The following is a 13,617-nucleotide window of genomic DNA, read 5'->3' on the forward strand; positions in this document are numbered from 1 at the left end:
AAGATTATGCAAATATATCATGGCTCTGGATTTATCGCAGGTTACTCGTACACTGTTGAAGGCATCAGATCAAGGGATGCTCAGGAAAATAACCGCAATTCCGATTCATGCCAAGAGTCTATCGCAGTGGTTCTCAACCTTTTCCCACCCACGTACCATCTCGAGGTTTTACGCGGTGCTCGCGTACCACCTACGTAAGCTACACACGCCGAGGCGGTCAAAAATATTTCCAGCGTGTTGAGCTGCCGAAGGCACCGAAATAGATAATAAACCACCCATTTTTAGGCGCAGTCAGGACCGTAACAGCATTGTCAGAGTGAAGCAACACGGTGTGTCACCAGCAGTGTACGCACAACTTCAGTGTTGTCGGCCAACAACTGCTGCTGTTGAACGTTCTTTCTTCGTTCTGGGCAAGCTAGGAAGGACAGACACGAGATTGTAGGAAAGTATCTTTCGTTGTACCACAACAGATTTTAATTTTTACTACCATAATACGCGATGTAACTATACTGGAATTCTTCACAGTGCCAGATTTCGTTAAAATCAAATTTTTTCATGAACAAATTTGTCAGTTTTTGCGTTGAAAAAGTTTTTTTCAGGCCGAACTATACTTCGTAAGGACAGACAGTTCGAACTAGAAATCATGATAATTAGTACAATTCTAACATTATGTGGGGACAACACCTAATTTGTATACGTTAGGTCAAAATTTGGTAAAAATTAAGTTCTTTAAGGTAAAAAATGTCAAAAGTTTGATTTTTAGGTGGTCAAAATCTTCCGTTTTTTTAGGTAAAAAAGTTGCCCTAATTATAAATATAGTTATAATTATAATCAAATAACAATATTGAATTTTGTGGTAGTATCCCCCTTTTATATAGTGCGGCCAGCGAGCTAAAAAGTTTACCGACCCCTGCTTCAGAAACTGGACTGTTGCCCGGTAAACAACCGACGGGTTTCATCCCATGCAAAGAGCCTATATACCTACGTCCTACATGCCTTCTATACTGTCGTTCTCGTTAATTATCAAGACCAAGTCACCAACAGGTGCAATTCCGTGAGAAATTCCGCCTTGCAAACACCCTGCTCTCAGTCGTATTTCACATCAAAGAATTAATCTGACGTAGAATAGGCTCGAGACGAACCGTGCTTCGCCTCGCCCATCAACGGCAATAAAACGGGAATCGCGGAACATCACGTTCGCAAGCTGGGATGGCGAATATGAATCGGCCATCGCCGTAAATCACAATGGCGGATCTGTTTGGTTCGGAAATGAGAGCAAACGGTGTCTACCGGCTAATACTCTCGAGCGGGATTTTATGATTTTGAAGGTGTATGACCCGTCGTTTTACGAGAGCATGGGTTTTGACAGCGATTTACCGTTTCATATTGCCTTCATTGTCAAGTATAAGATGACATGATATTCGTACCTACCGCATATGGGTCACTTCCTACTTTTCCTCTTACATACACCCCAAAGTCAGTTGGATTTCTGTGAGGATAGGACATCGCCAATGATTGACGTGATCTAAAAATTGTGAAGTTAACCGCTATTACCATATTTATGCAAGCGCTCGGAATCGTATGTAGGATATTCGTAAATTAATCACCACAGCATTGCTTTTGTCCCATCATGTTTCCCCGCTGGTTGGATGTTTCGAAGGTAATGCTGGTGCTTGTGATTGCTGACATCGCCGGAAAACAATGTTTCAAGCAGGAGTTTTAAGACCAGAGGCATTAATTTGTTGAAAATTAATTTGGTGGGAATAATTCGGAAAATGTGTATTCCCTCAACTAGAATATACGCCCATTGAGATTATGTCGCTAAAATGCGATGAATTCTCACTGGGCTCTGGCAGTATAGTATGCCAACTATAGACAAATTCGATATTTGCGCAACTAACGCTATAACTATAGATAACTGGCCTACGGAGCTAATGGAGGTTAGTTATCTATGTATATTACAACACTGTATTACGCGCCCACGCATACGCACACGCATTGTAAACAAATTTTGTCCAATCAAACAGCCGTACGTTCGAACGCAAAAAATTTCTATATAGAGTTCGTGTGCATACCGTAGCGCTTCCAATTCCCTCTCGGACTTCATCTCCCGATGTCTGTATTATTATGTATTATATTGACCATCTTTTGTGTCCATGGCTTAGCAACGAATATTTTTTCGTGACCCCGTTGGATTCGCCACCCACCGTTTAAAAAAGCTCTGCATTATATCATGCGACGGAATCTGTATGACAGCTATACATTTCATGGCGATTTAGCATGCATTGCCAGAAAAAGGCGACCGCAAATCACGTGACGCTCTAACGCCAAAACGAATCCCAACACTAACATTTCCCAAAACCCATCCCTAATTCAACCAAAACCTGAATTTAGCCCACATACTTTAACGTCGTATGCTCAAAAGCCCAGCGGTCCAGTGACCAATTTGCACGTTGTATTTAAGGCAAATTTCAATGATACGTCTTATATAGAGTGTGTTTCGAATGTCTGCTCGATATTCAGTCTGTCTTTGATCAGAGTCATATATAGACTGAGTGCAGATGGCAACATTTTCGCGAAAACCAATAACCTACTGGCCAAGATTAGCCACGAATTATAGTCCGAAATCCAGCGACTTTTGCATTTCTTTTGACAATTCATTAAATATTTATGTCTCCTAATTCCACGTTAGGCAAATAGGTATATATAGTATCGACTACACGGAAAGGTGCGAACGCAGGATGTAATTTTCGCCTAATAAAACGAGCTCGTAGAGTGTGCAAATTCCACTCCACCTATATGGCAGCCTTTGATTATGTTTTTTCAATGGAGCGAGTTTGTAATACTTGGAATGCGACGGAACAATAGATTGTGTACACAGCGCAGACTCATAAAAGTACGTCAAACACAGAGCGCAGGCGCGGTTACGTCCTATTATCAGGGAAGGAACTATGGAGTCCACATTAGCACGTCTGCCAAAACGATTACTATACTTTGCCCCTATATACAATGTACATCGTACAATGTAAATGTGTTGCTGCAGATAGAGCAAACGTGCAATAACATGCATCAAGGATCGGTCCCACATTCCATGCATACGACAGGCTCTACAGACAATCGTAAACGTCGCGTTTAGGTAATTCATTGTCGTCATCTGACTCTGTTCTGTCTATATCAATGATTCCCAAGCTTTACCTAGCAACGTACTGCTAACAAAAAATTTTCAAGCTCACCGACTATACATTTCTTAAATTTCACGCTAACCAATAATTTTGGAAAACCATCCATTGAACAACAATCTCGAACAAAAACAATAGAATCTTGAAAGGTTTAGATCAGGGTTTTTTAAAGATACCTTGCTCTATAAGACATTCAACCGAATTACTGATGGCTTGCTATCTGACAGACTTGACTGTCTAGTAGGGATGGTGTGGTGTGGACGTGAGGTTCACGTTCGCGTTCTGTGTGTGGACCTCAGAAGTTTAGATGTTCACGTTCACAAACGAACCTTGATAGGTTCTGCACTGTGAAGCTTTTTCATACATTACAATTTTCACGTCATTATAACATCTTTGGTTGAGATTTACTGCATTTTACCTGCGGATAACTCTATGCATGGCGCTGTCAGCATAAAAAAATCAACACTAAACGAACATGCACCTTGACAATCTCAAAAATTTTACTCGCTTTGTTACAAAATCCAGCTTTCCGTTTGTGAACATTTAGTCTCTCTGCTGTGAACTTCACCCCCAATCACACAACATCCAGATCGAAATATGCTACCTGCATAGGTACAGTCAGCGAATGATGACTATTCAACCTATCAATGAAATTGATATCGTTGTCTTATGTAGAAAATCTAGTAACCGTACGGGGTCCACCTCGATTTCATATACTTATTATATAATAAAAACCAAATCCGTGCGATTGAAGTGCTGGCTACTGCTGTATAATGGGGTAATATCGGTGGCAAAGATAGAAACCCGTTTTACACTCTGCTCAATATCAACGTAGCAAAACTTCGACGCCCGATACCTTGTCCGGTCTCGCCTAGACCGCTAAGGCGTAAGTTTATAATCCCTCGTCAAAATCGTTGGAAAAGTGACGAAATATATTGATTTTAATGGGATTATTATACCATTTGATTGCCCCAGTTGATACATTTGGCGACGTTTAAAAAGTCAGTATGCAGCCTACCTGGCAGAAACGTCGCTCGGTATCGTGTACTGTACATTAATATATCACTTCACTGAAATGTAGGGTTGGAATTAGCAATATGACGTCACGTGACGTCATGAGGTTCACGTTCGCGTTCACACAGAACCTTTGAAAAAGGTTCGCGTTCACACGAACCTGAACCTTTCAGAGGTTCACACCATCCTTAGTGTCTAGTACCCATGGATTTTGGTACGCCCTGGTTTATATAGGAGATATCATGGTCCTTCGTTACATTATGGCGATTGCGCTGTATACCAATGCTGCACTGTGCTGAATTTTGTATCATGAATTATGGATTGTATTTTTGCAATAGTTTTATAACGAAGTCAGAAGAAGACAACTCTATACCCAGAAACAGTATTGAAGGGAAACACTCATTAGCTCACGTAAACCGTAGGGTTAATGGTTTCCGCACTGCTGTACTAGTATCGCGTTAATATTATAAGTTTATGCCATCCATCCATGTGAGATTAATTGAATATTGGTATTTAAGTTTTTCAATTTTGGAATGATGTGACCGACTCACTGAAACCTTCTAACGGACCCACAAGGAATCCGGGAACTGCTACCACTGGCTCACCTAATCGACGATGATGCAGGTCTACATCATATGGATGAATCCATGTGCGACTGTGCATACATTGTCTTGTGTAGCGCCTTCATCCTGTGGTAACGCCGACAAGGGAAGTATATTGACGTTGAATTCTGGTTTCTATTTATTCGTGAATAAATGTGAACGTAGAGTAAGATTAGACATTAGGGGTGGTGTGAACCTCTGAAAGGTTCAGGTTCGTGTGAACGCGAACCTTTTTGAAAGGTTCTGTGTGAACACGAACGTGAACCTCGTGACGTCACGTGACGTCATATTGCTAATTCCAACCCTATCTTTCACTGAAGTGATAGCCTATATTAGCGTACACGATACCTAGCGACGACTCGGGTCACATCATGTCACAATGCAGAAGTACATGTTGGCGTTTTAAACGTCACTAAATGTTTCAACTGAGTCAATCAAAGGATATAATACTCCTATAAAATCAAAATCTTCCGTCGCTTTGCCAACAATTTTGACGAGGACTTACCAGGGAATATAAGCTTACGCCTTAACGGTCTAGGCCAGACCGGACAATGTATTCGGCGACTGAGTAGCCTATCGCTACATTGATATTGAGCTGAGTGTAAAACTGGTTTCTATACTTGCTACCGATATTACCCCATTAAAAAGTTTTACAGCTGTAGACAACACCTCAATCACAAAGATTTGGTTCTCGTGATGCAGTAAAGATATGAAGTCAAGATTGCCCGGTACCCCTGCTAGCTTTTTTGCATCAGAAAACGATATCAATCTCATTGATTGGTTGAATATAAGCATCATTCGCTAACTACGTATTTCGCTCGGGATGTTGTGTGATCGCAGGTCAAACTCACAGCAGAGAGACACTAAATATTCACAAACGGAAAGCTGAATATTTCGAGCAAACATTTGTTACAAAGCAAGTAAAACTTTTGAGATTGACAAGGTGCATGCTCGTTTATAGTGTTAATTTTTAATGCTGCCAGCGCCATGCATAGAGGGGCCCGCAGTTGAAATGCAATTAATATGAACCAAAGATGTTATAATGAAGGGAAAATTGTAATATATGAAAAAGGTTCACAGTGCAGAACCTACCAAGGTTCTGTTGTGAACGCGAACCTATAAATTCCCGAGCTTCACACACAGAACGCGAACGTGAACCGCACGTTCACACCATCCCTATTAGACATTCCAGTTCCTTATACCAAGCTACATATATTATGTTAACATCTACCGATGTCGTCTTACTATTTTTTAACCCCCATCGCGCAAGTAAAAGGCGTAGCAAACTATAGGAACTCTACAGGGTACAGATACCAAATATGTCAGCAATTATCGGAGGTATGCAATGTTTCAGTTCGGGAACAATCGCCTACACATTAGTACAATAATTTTAACATATATAAATACAATACAGTACATTATTGATTGAAATTCGTGACTATATGTCGCCCCTTAATAATACTGTCAGTATTATCAAAACAATAGTGGTGCTCGTAACCTGAAAAGATCATGTGGCCCATTAGAGTGGATTTTTGTAAGAACAGCTAGAGACAGTTCATAACGATTTCGTCATATCGGATCGGATCCGCTATTCTCTGTTCCAAGACCGGTTTCAAGCAATCATCCAGTTCACTTTAGTTGAATGACTAGCTATACAGCCCGTATTATTAGTGATTTACCCACTAATACCGCTAGACATTCTGTGAAATATCAGGTTCGCTTCGGTTTCGGAGAGAATCGCTTTCTGATCCTGGTACCAGAGACCGCGTTTTATTTCGATGCTAAATATACATTCGCGTGATGCATTCGCACAGTCGCGCGATGGCGATGACGAAAAATGTTCCTAATTCGCTATTTTCATGTTCGCGGAACACTGTTCTCTTGGCTCCCGGCGATCGCGTGACATAGATGTCAGGGCGTTGTGGTGTTATGAGTGAGGTATAATTAGGATATTGAGGTTTATGAAACAAAATTTTCGGTAGAATCGTTATCAAAATGCTACGTGTATTTCTGTGAATGGGTACCATATAGAAAGGGGTCGCCAACTAAAAACCGGTCGCCAATTAAAAACGGGTGGCAGACCACTTCCAAAGTTCTTAGATGCCGCGGGCCGTGTGAATTCAATATGGAGATGAAACAGGTCACACCATTTAACAACCACGTGTCGGTGACCCCTGGTATAGGGGGTCAAGGAAGTTAGTATTGGTACTTAGCACGTAGTAGAAGTAACCACGTAATTTCTGATTCATTTACAAGTATAAAAGTAGAAATTCCCAAGACATTCCTCAACCACTTCATGAAGAAGTAAAAAAGGAAGTGCATGAAAGCACCCAAGTAAATTATTGTGTAAAGGAGGTTCGGTGGAAGAGCCGCACGCATTTAGTAGTAATGCGGAAATGGATTACTTGCGAAATTGCAGGATGCATATTTAAACGGCAACACAAAACGACTGATGTCCCCACGAAAATCCGCCCTGGTGAATTGATACAGCGGGCGTTCTTAAACTATCAGACCGCGACGCTACTCTGAGTTTTAGTGAGATCTCGCGACCTAGCCTCACACACCAAAAAGAATGCGGTATTAGCTTGCTTCCTGTTTGATATCTTGAAATAAAAGTATCATGTTACCTCAAAATAGAACCTTTAATTGTGCCATGGATTTTCTATCGATAAACGCCAAAAGATAAGGAATAACTAGATCCGTACGAGTTGGACGTAGAAACGAAACTCTTTGTGATTCATAATTACACTTAATGTAACATAAATATTTTCCATGTTAGATAAATAGTAATTTTTATACTCAGCATATACTACTGTAAAGAACTCGTAAACGGCTTTTCGAATGCGCTTACGTGTCAACAGGTATAATGCGGTCTCATTTGCTATTTCAGTTTCCCCGCAATCAGCTGTGTCACATTTAAACAGCTTGATACATGTGAGATTATACCATACTAACTGTTCTGCATATTACAAGTCTGGCAAAACATATTTTGATTCTAGATTGACTTGATTTGCGATTTGTACATTCCTGCACCACGATTCACAAACACTTTTGCAAATGTTTGCCTTTCAAATCCATTTATTACAATCTCCAGACTTACGATTAATTCATATTTTTTATATATGCTCTGGATCACAACCGATTTCTATGAAGGTTAAACCACATTTGTTAAGAATTCGTCACAGCATAGTTATTGCGAATTTCAATACTTAAGTACATCGATTTTCAACATGACAAAGCCTTTTATAACATAGATTAACAAACATGAAGTCTGCAAATTACCCAAGCAAGTAATTCGAAGCAGCCGCCAATCAGGACGGGCCGGTTCAAAGATTCGTCAATTATTCTCTTGTCACAGCTTACGAAATTGAAAGCTACATTGTCGTGGTCAGGTCTAGGCAAATGGATGATTTGATTTCGACCCGAGTATTAAGCTTTGAATCAAATCGAACATTCGTGTGTCACCTTATAGGACGTCATATCAGAATGAATGGTTTCGTCATTTCAGATGTGTACCATTTTAGAACGACGAAGTAGCTAACGCCAGCATGCATCGCAGCAAAATGATGTGGGCTTCGAAACTACAACATTTCCACAGCGCTTGTGCTGCCATTCGAACAATATTGGTCTATGGTCCGTGGACATACGAGCATGTGACATAATAGCATGCACCATTTCAGCATGCCACAGTTGGGCATGCGGCACTGGAGTATGTAGGTCAAATTTGGGGATTGGACCAGGAATGGTTAATATTTGGGTTAGGTGGTTGGGATATATATAAGTGTTGATTTCGGAGTTAGGGTGATGGTTAGGGTAAGTTTTGTATCTGTGAAACCACAAGCCAAAGAGACGCATGCGAAAGTATCGCATGACGATCTGTCGTTTTTCATCATATCGCATGCTTATATGTCGTGCAACCGTTTAGGACACATGTGATACCACCAATTGAAGTGAAGTTTCTTTACGTTTATCTGCATTTGCATGGGTCTCCATCTCTCGTTGGGCAGCATAGGCGTTGCCCTATTCGCCGGTTTGGTTGTTGTCGACGTATGATTTTTCTGAGAATAGTTATTTACTTTAATCGTTCAAACCTAACCCTCTCTCTATATATGTCTTTCTCTCCCTCTCTATCCTGATATGAACACAGTAAAAAGTTGGATTTGAAGCGAAACGGCACGGCGCCCCGGGCACGTTTATGCCATGCGGAGTGTTAAAAGCCTCTTCTCTCCAATTTGCGAAGGAAACAAAACCCTATTGTCGGGAGGCGAGATAATTCTACTTGAAATATTAAACTAATGACAGATATTGCACATCTGGAAATAGAGTTGTTCCGAAAGGGAGCTTGCTGAAGTTATAGCAGGAAGACTTACACACGACCTCATCAACTGAAAAGCGCACAAAACATGACTACGAATGATCCTGGACAGGCATGAATATTTGTAAAATTTCCTTCGCGTGAGTTTATTAGCATACACTTGTTAACACACTCTGCGAAGCACAGTATGAGTGATCTAAGTTATGTTTTCATATGACGTATCGGTGGTCCGATATTGACATAACAATTCGAATTAATTGAATAGTATATTCATATTGAAATGAACCCGAATATGTTCGGCTGACACTCGTCAGGGGTAATCGTCAGCAACTAGTATTACCCCTGACACCCGATTACCCCTGACGAGTGTCAGCCGAAAATATTCGGGTTCATTTCAATATGAATATACTATTCAATTGTATATTGAAGTTCTGTACTTCAAAGAAGCTGTTCAAATTCGAATTAAATATAGCGCTCGGTGTGTGATGGATATCTAGTTAAAAGAAAATTGAGTAAACCTCTCCTCTAAATGGTTAAAGTTTTCGACAAGCTGTGGTGATAGAAACCACGATCCTATATCTTCACCACAAGCAAGGTTTGCGACGCAGATTTACACGGAAAATATGATTATAATTTTGCTGAATGCCAGCGCGACTTTGCTCTCGCTTATAAATACAGAAACACTCCCACAGATTTGTGTTCTACTAGAAACTTCTGGAAGATCGCGGACGACACTCGTCCCGAAGGATTTCGAGTACATGTTTACCTGCGTCCGAATTCCTACGTAGACTATGAAAATAAAAAAAATTGTAGTATTTGCCAACGAGGATTTCCTAAATAAACACGGTATTAAACTTTATATTCGCATCGTGACCTCGAATTGATAGCATTTCACGATATTTTGAGCATAGACGCGGTATCGACGGTATTAAATCTTATTGATACAAATTGTAACGCTTTACATTCGATATTCATACTGTATTCTTTCGGATAATGCCGTATAAATTGAACGGCTTATTCCCGATAGTTCATGATTCTCACAGTGACACGTTTCTGGAGAGATTACGGATAATAAAGTTCAGTGTGTCACAATGTATTTTGATAGTGGCGTACGGCGTTCGGGATATTTTGTGATTTTCTCTAAGCTCTCACAAAAATGATATTCGATTCGTATGAATCAGTAATTCAAATACTTCCAGTTGCGTATCTTTGTTTCGGTTACCAGACTCAGGTGTGGTTGATGACGCAATGACTGAGACATCTAGAAGTAGACATCTGGGAATTTTCGTTTTATGAGGGAGCGTACCATTTTAAGGTCTCCTTGGCAGTCAAAGAATGTCATTCTACAAATATCCAACTCCAACAATACACAAGTTGTTATGCTTATTGACCAGGCGGCACTGTTACCTTGTCGTTGCCATACAAATTGATTTTATACATCGACAACATCGACTGTGCGTTCGCGTCACATGCGAGCTACTTCCAAGTTGACAATCAATTGATATAATCAAATATCCCAATGCTCTTTTTCTGACGTCGACTGGTCAGAGAATTAAGGGAGGCGCTTCTCTTTATTCAGAACGAAATGATTTGACAGCGATACATCATTGCATTGATGATGTCACAATTGAAGAATGAAGTTACGTCAAAGTGGCGATCTATTGTTAGATCAGCGACGACATGGATCTCTTTCACTGATGATTCATATTATGGCATAAATATCATTGACACACGCACACTGCCTGATGTTTCTGGATATCAAGGACCATGTAGATTTTAGGACACTTGTTTACTTTTATAGGCATCGTTGACTATAGTCAGGGTCATAAATGCCGTACCCCAAACCCATCAATTGGTAGGGGACTAGTTCGAAGGAGACCCAGAGTTACTTCGTAAATAAACATGGGGTGGAGGATTTAAAGGAAGGTTTATTCAGTTTGAAAAAAAAATTCATTCTTGCTTCGCGCGACTTAGTGTCACATGTGCGCACGATTTTAATATGGTTACACTCTCAAAAATAAATGAACAAATGATTCCATTTCATATCAATGAACGATACGCCATATTTCACAAGTCGAAATGAAAGGAAATCAAATCAAATCAAATCAAGAAGTTCGAATATGTAGATTTTAAGAAGGAATTCGCACATTAGGTATTGTAGCATTTAACAGGCCTGGGGATTGTAACCCAAGAAGAGAATGCGAGTCAATTTTTGAAGATAACGTGTGCCCATTTACGATGGTGGAGCTATATTTTAATAGAACAGGGATCTGTCTATGCGAATGATGAAATCTCTAACACAACGAATATCATCCGGTATGTATAGTATGCATTTGCGCATGCGGTTAACCGGATGAATCGAATAGAACTCATAACAACTTCTTCTTCTTCTTCATAAACATCCCCTATTTTTCCGGCTGGCTTCACGCAAGGCCATATGTATACACATTTCCAGATCCGAGGATACATTCCGAGATACTAGGATACATTGCGATGGCTTTACAAATGTCATGTTTCCAACAATGATACGAAACGCAATCAGGCAGCCAAAACGTCTGGTGCCTAGGTGAGCGACACACCGACGATATCACCACCACAAGTAGCGAAACGGTCGAGGCCAAAGCGCAATTCATACTGTCACGCCGTATGATGATATCAATTATCGTTCATTTTGACTCATAGAGAATATCCAGCTCACAGACGGAATCTTCAAAACCGTACCAGTAATGCGATGATAATCTTGCTAAAATAGTTGAAAGCATATATAACTCATATCGTCGACAGAAATGCGGCAACATCGCACTGCTGAGTCTGGCTTTACGTTCACGGTGCTTGCCCACATTTGTCAATATGATCATGATGCGCTGATATCGCGGTGTAGACTTCACGCATTTGCAGTAATTTATATCGAATTATATCCTATATTTTGATAGATCTTGTTGCGAAAGAGATAGTCACGATGACATGATACCTTGCGCGATGGGCAATTATTCCGGACGAACGGCGCTATTATGAATATCCGTGTTTTCGACGTCACCAAAGAATATTAAGTCATAATTGAATGACCCTCGCTTTATATTGTACCGCGCCAGTCTCATATCCGTAGATAAATCTAATAAAACCGTTTTCTTCTAGTTTCGCCCCACATGCCGCGAATTAATGATATAACCCACTGATACTCTCATACGGATTACTAATGTAATTCCAACGTGCTACCCGGTCAATCTGTGATAAAACTGACATAGGTCAAATGAAAAGTCTGTGTTCAATGATATTAGTAATGATTTTCTTCTTCTTGACTGACGGCCGACCGTACGATGACAATACTCAACTCTGGCATTTATCAATTACGCAGGTAGTCTGACAGTGATTTCATATCGGGGACGCACTGTTAGTGTCATTGTAATATAAATATTTACTCATGTGGGGCATGGCGGTTGAAGCGGTTTTTGTAATACAATTAAAGCAAAAAAGTTAGTTTTCTTTTGTATCAGTGAACGAATACCTGATCGCTGGAGTATAAACCTTTGTAGCGTCTGTGTTCAATCAAATGGTATCGTCTGGTGCACGAATAGTGAAAATTGAATCCGAATCCGGATTTATATTATCTGCTTTACATTTCATTCAGTGTGCATTCCTCTTCTTTACTTCGCCTAGGCCAAGGTGGATATCTGATCTGAAAGACTACTACAAGTCATTTCGATACCTTCCTATCATTTCATTGTATCGCAGTTATGTGCTCTTTTAAAATTATGAAAATATCAATAAAACTGACTGACTGATATACCAATTAGGTATCGATACTAATATGTAGGACTTTAGAAAATGAATGTCACGAGTATATGATGGAGGGCTTGGTTGATGCGTATAATTAGATTGATTATATCCTAGTATAGCATGCAGCAAGCTCTTCCGCATTATATTACCCCCATTTGATATGTATACACCAGTGGTTCCCAAACTTTTTCGACGTGAGGGCCAAATTTAGAATTTCAGAGTACGGTCGGGGCCGCACGAATACTACGGCTATGAAACGGACCCAAACAGTGATCATGGCTATTTCGGAGTAGTTTTATTGCCCTGGCGAGATTTCAAAACTGTACACTGTTTACCGCTACTTATCTGCTGTATTGCGTGTCCGTTGAGTGAATCAGCTTTTCTCGCCTAAACGCGCGAAGCGCGAAAAATTTCTTTACTTTCATGACTAATCGGTCAATATGATCGGGAATTGCATGTATTGCTATCAATTTTCATCCTGTCCCTGTTCACGTAATCTGATTTACCGGTAGAGCTGAGTGCGGCGTGCTTGAGAAGTTATAGGCCCCCTCAATAGTAATTAAACATATCTGGGGTATACTCGTTGGCAGGAACGTAACACCACTTCGTCAGGACCCCGGGCTCCCATAGGATGATAAACTGACCCCGCATCACGTTGTTCGCTTTTGCCACGAAATTAAAGTTGTACTGTTTAGTGAGACAGCGCGACGCGCGAATATTTCTATAATTC

Source organism: Botryllus schlosseri, chromosome 10, assembly GCF_051294905.1.
Source record: "Botryllus schlosseri isolate E-star chromosome 10, Bs_hap1, whole genome shotgun sequence".
In the NCBI taxonomy this organism is placed as follows: Eukaryota; Metazoa; Chordata; class Ascidiacea; order Stolidobranchia; family Styelidae; genus Botryllus; species Botryllus schlosseri.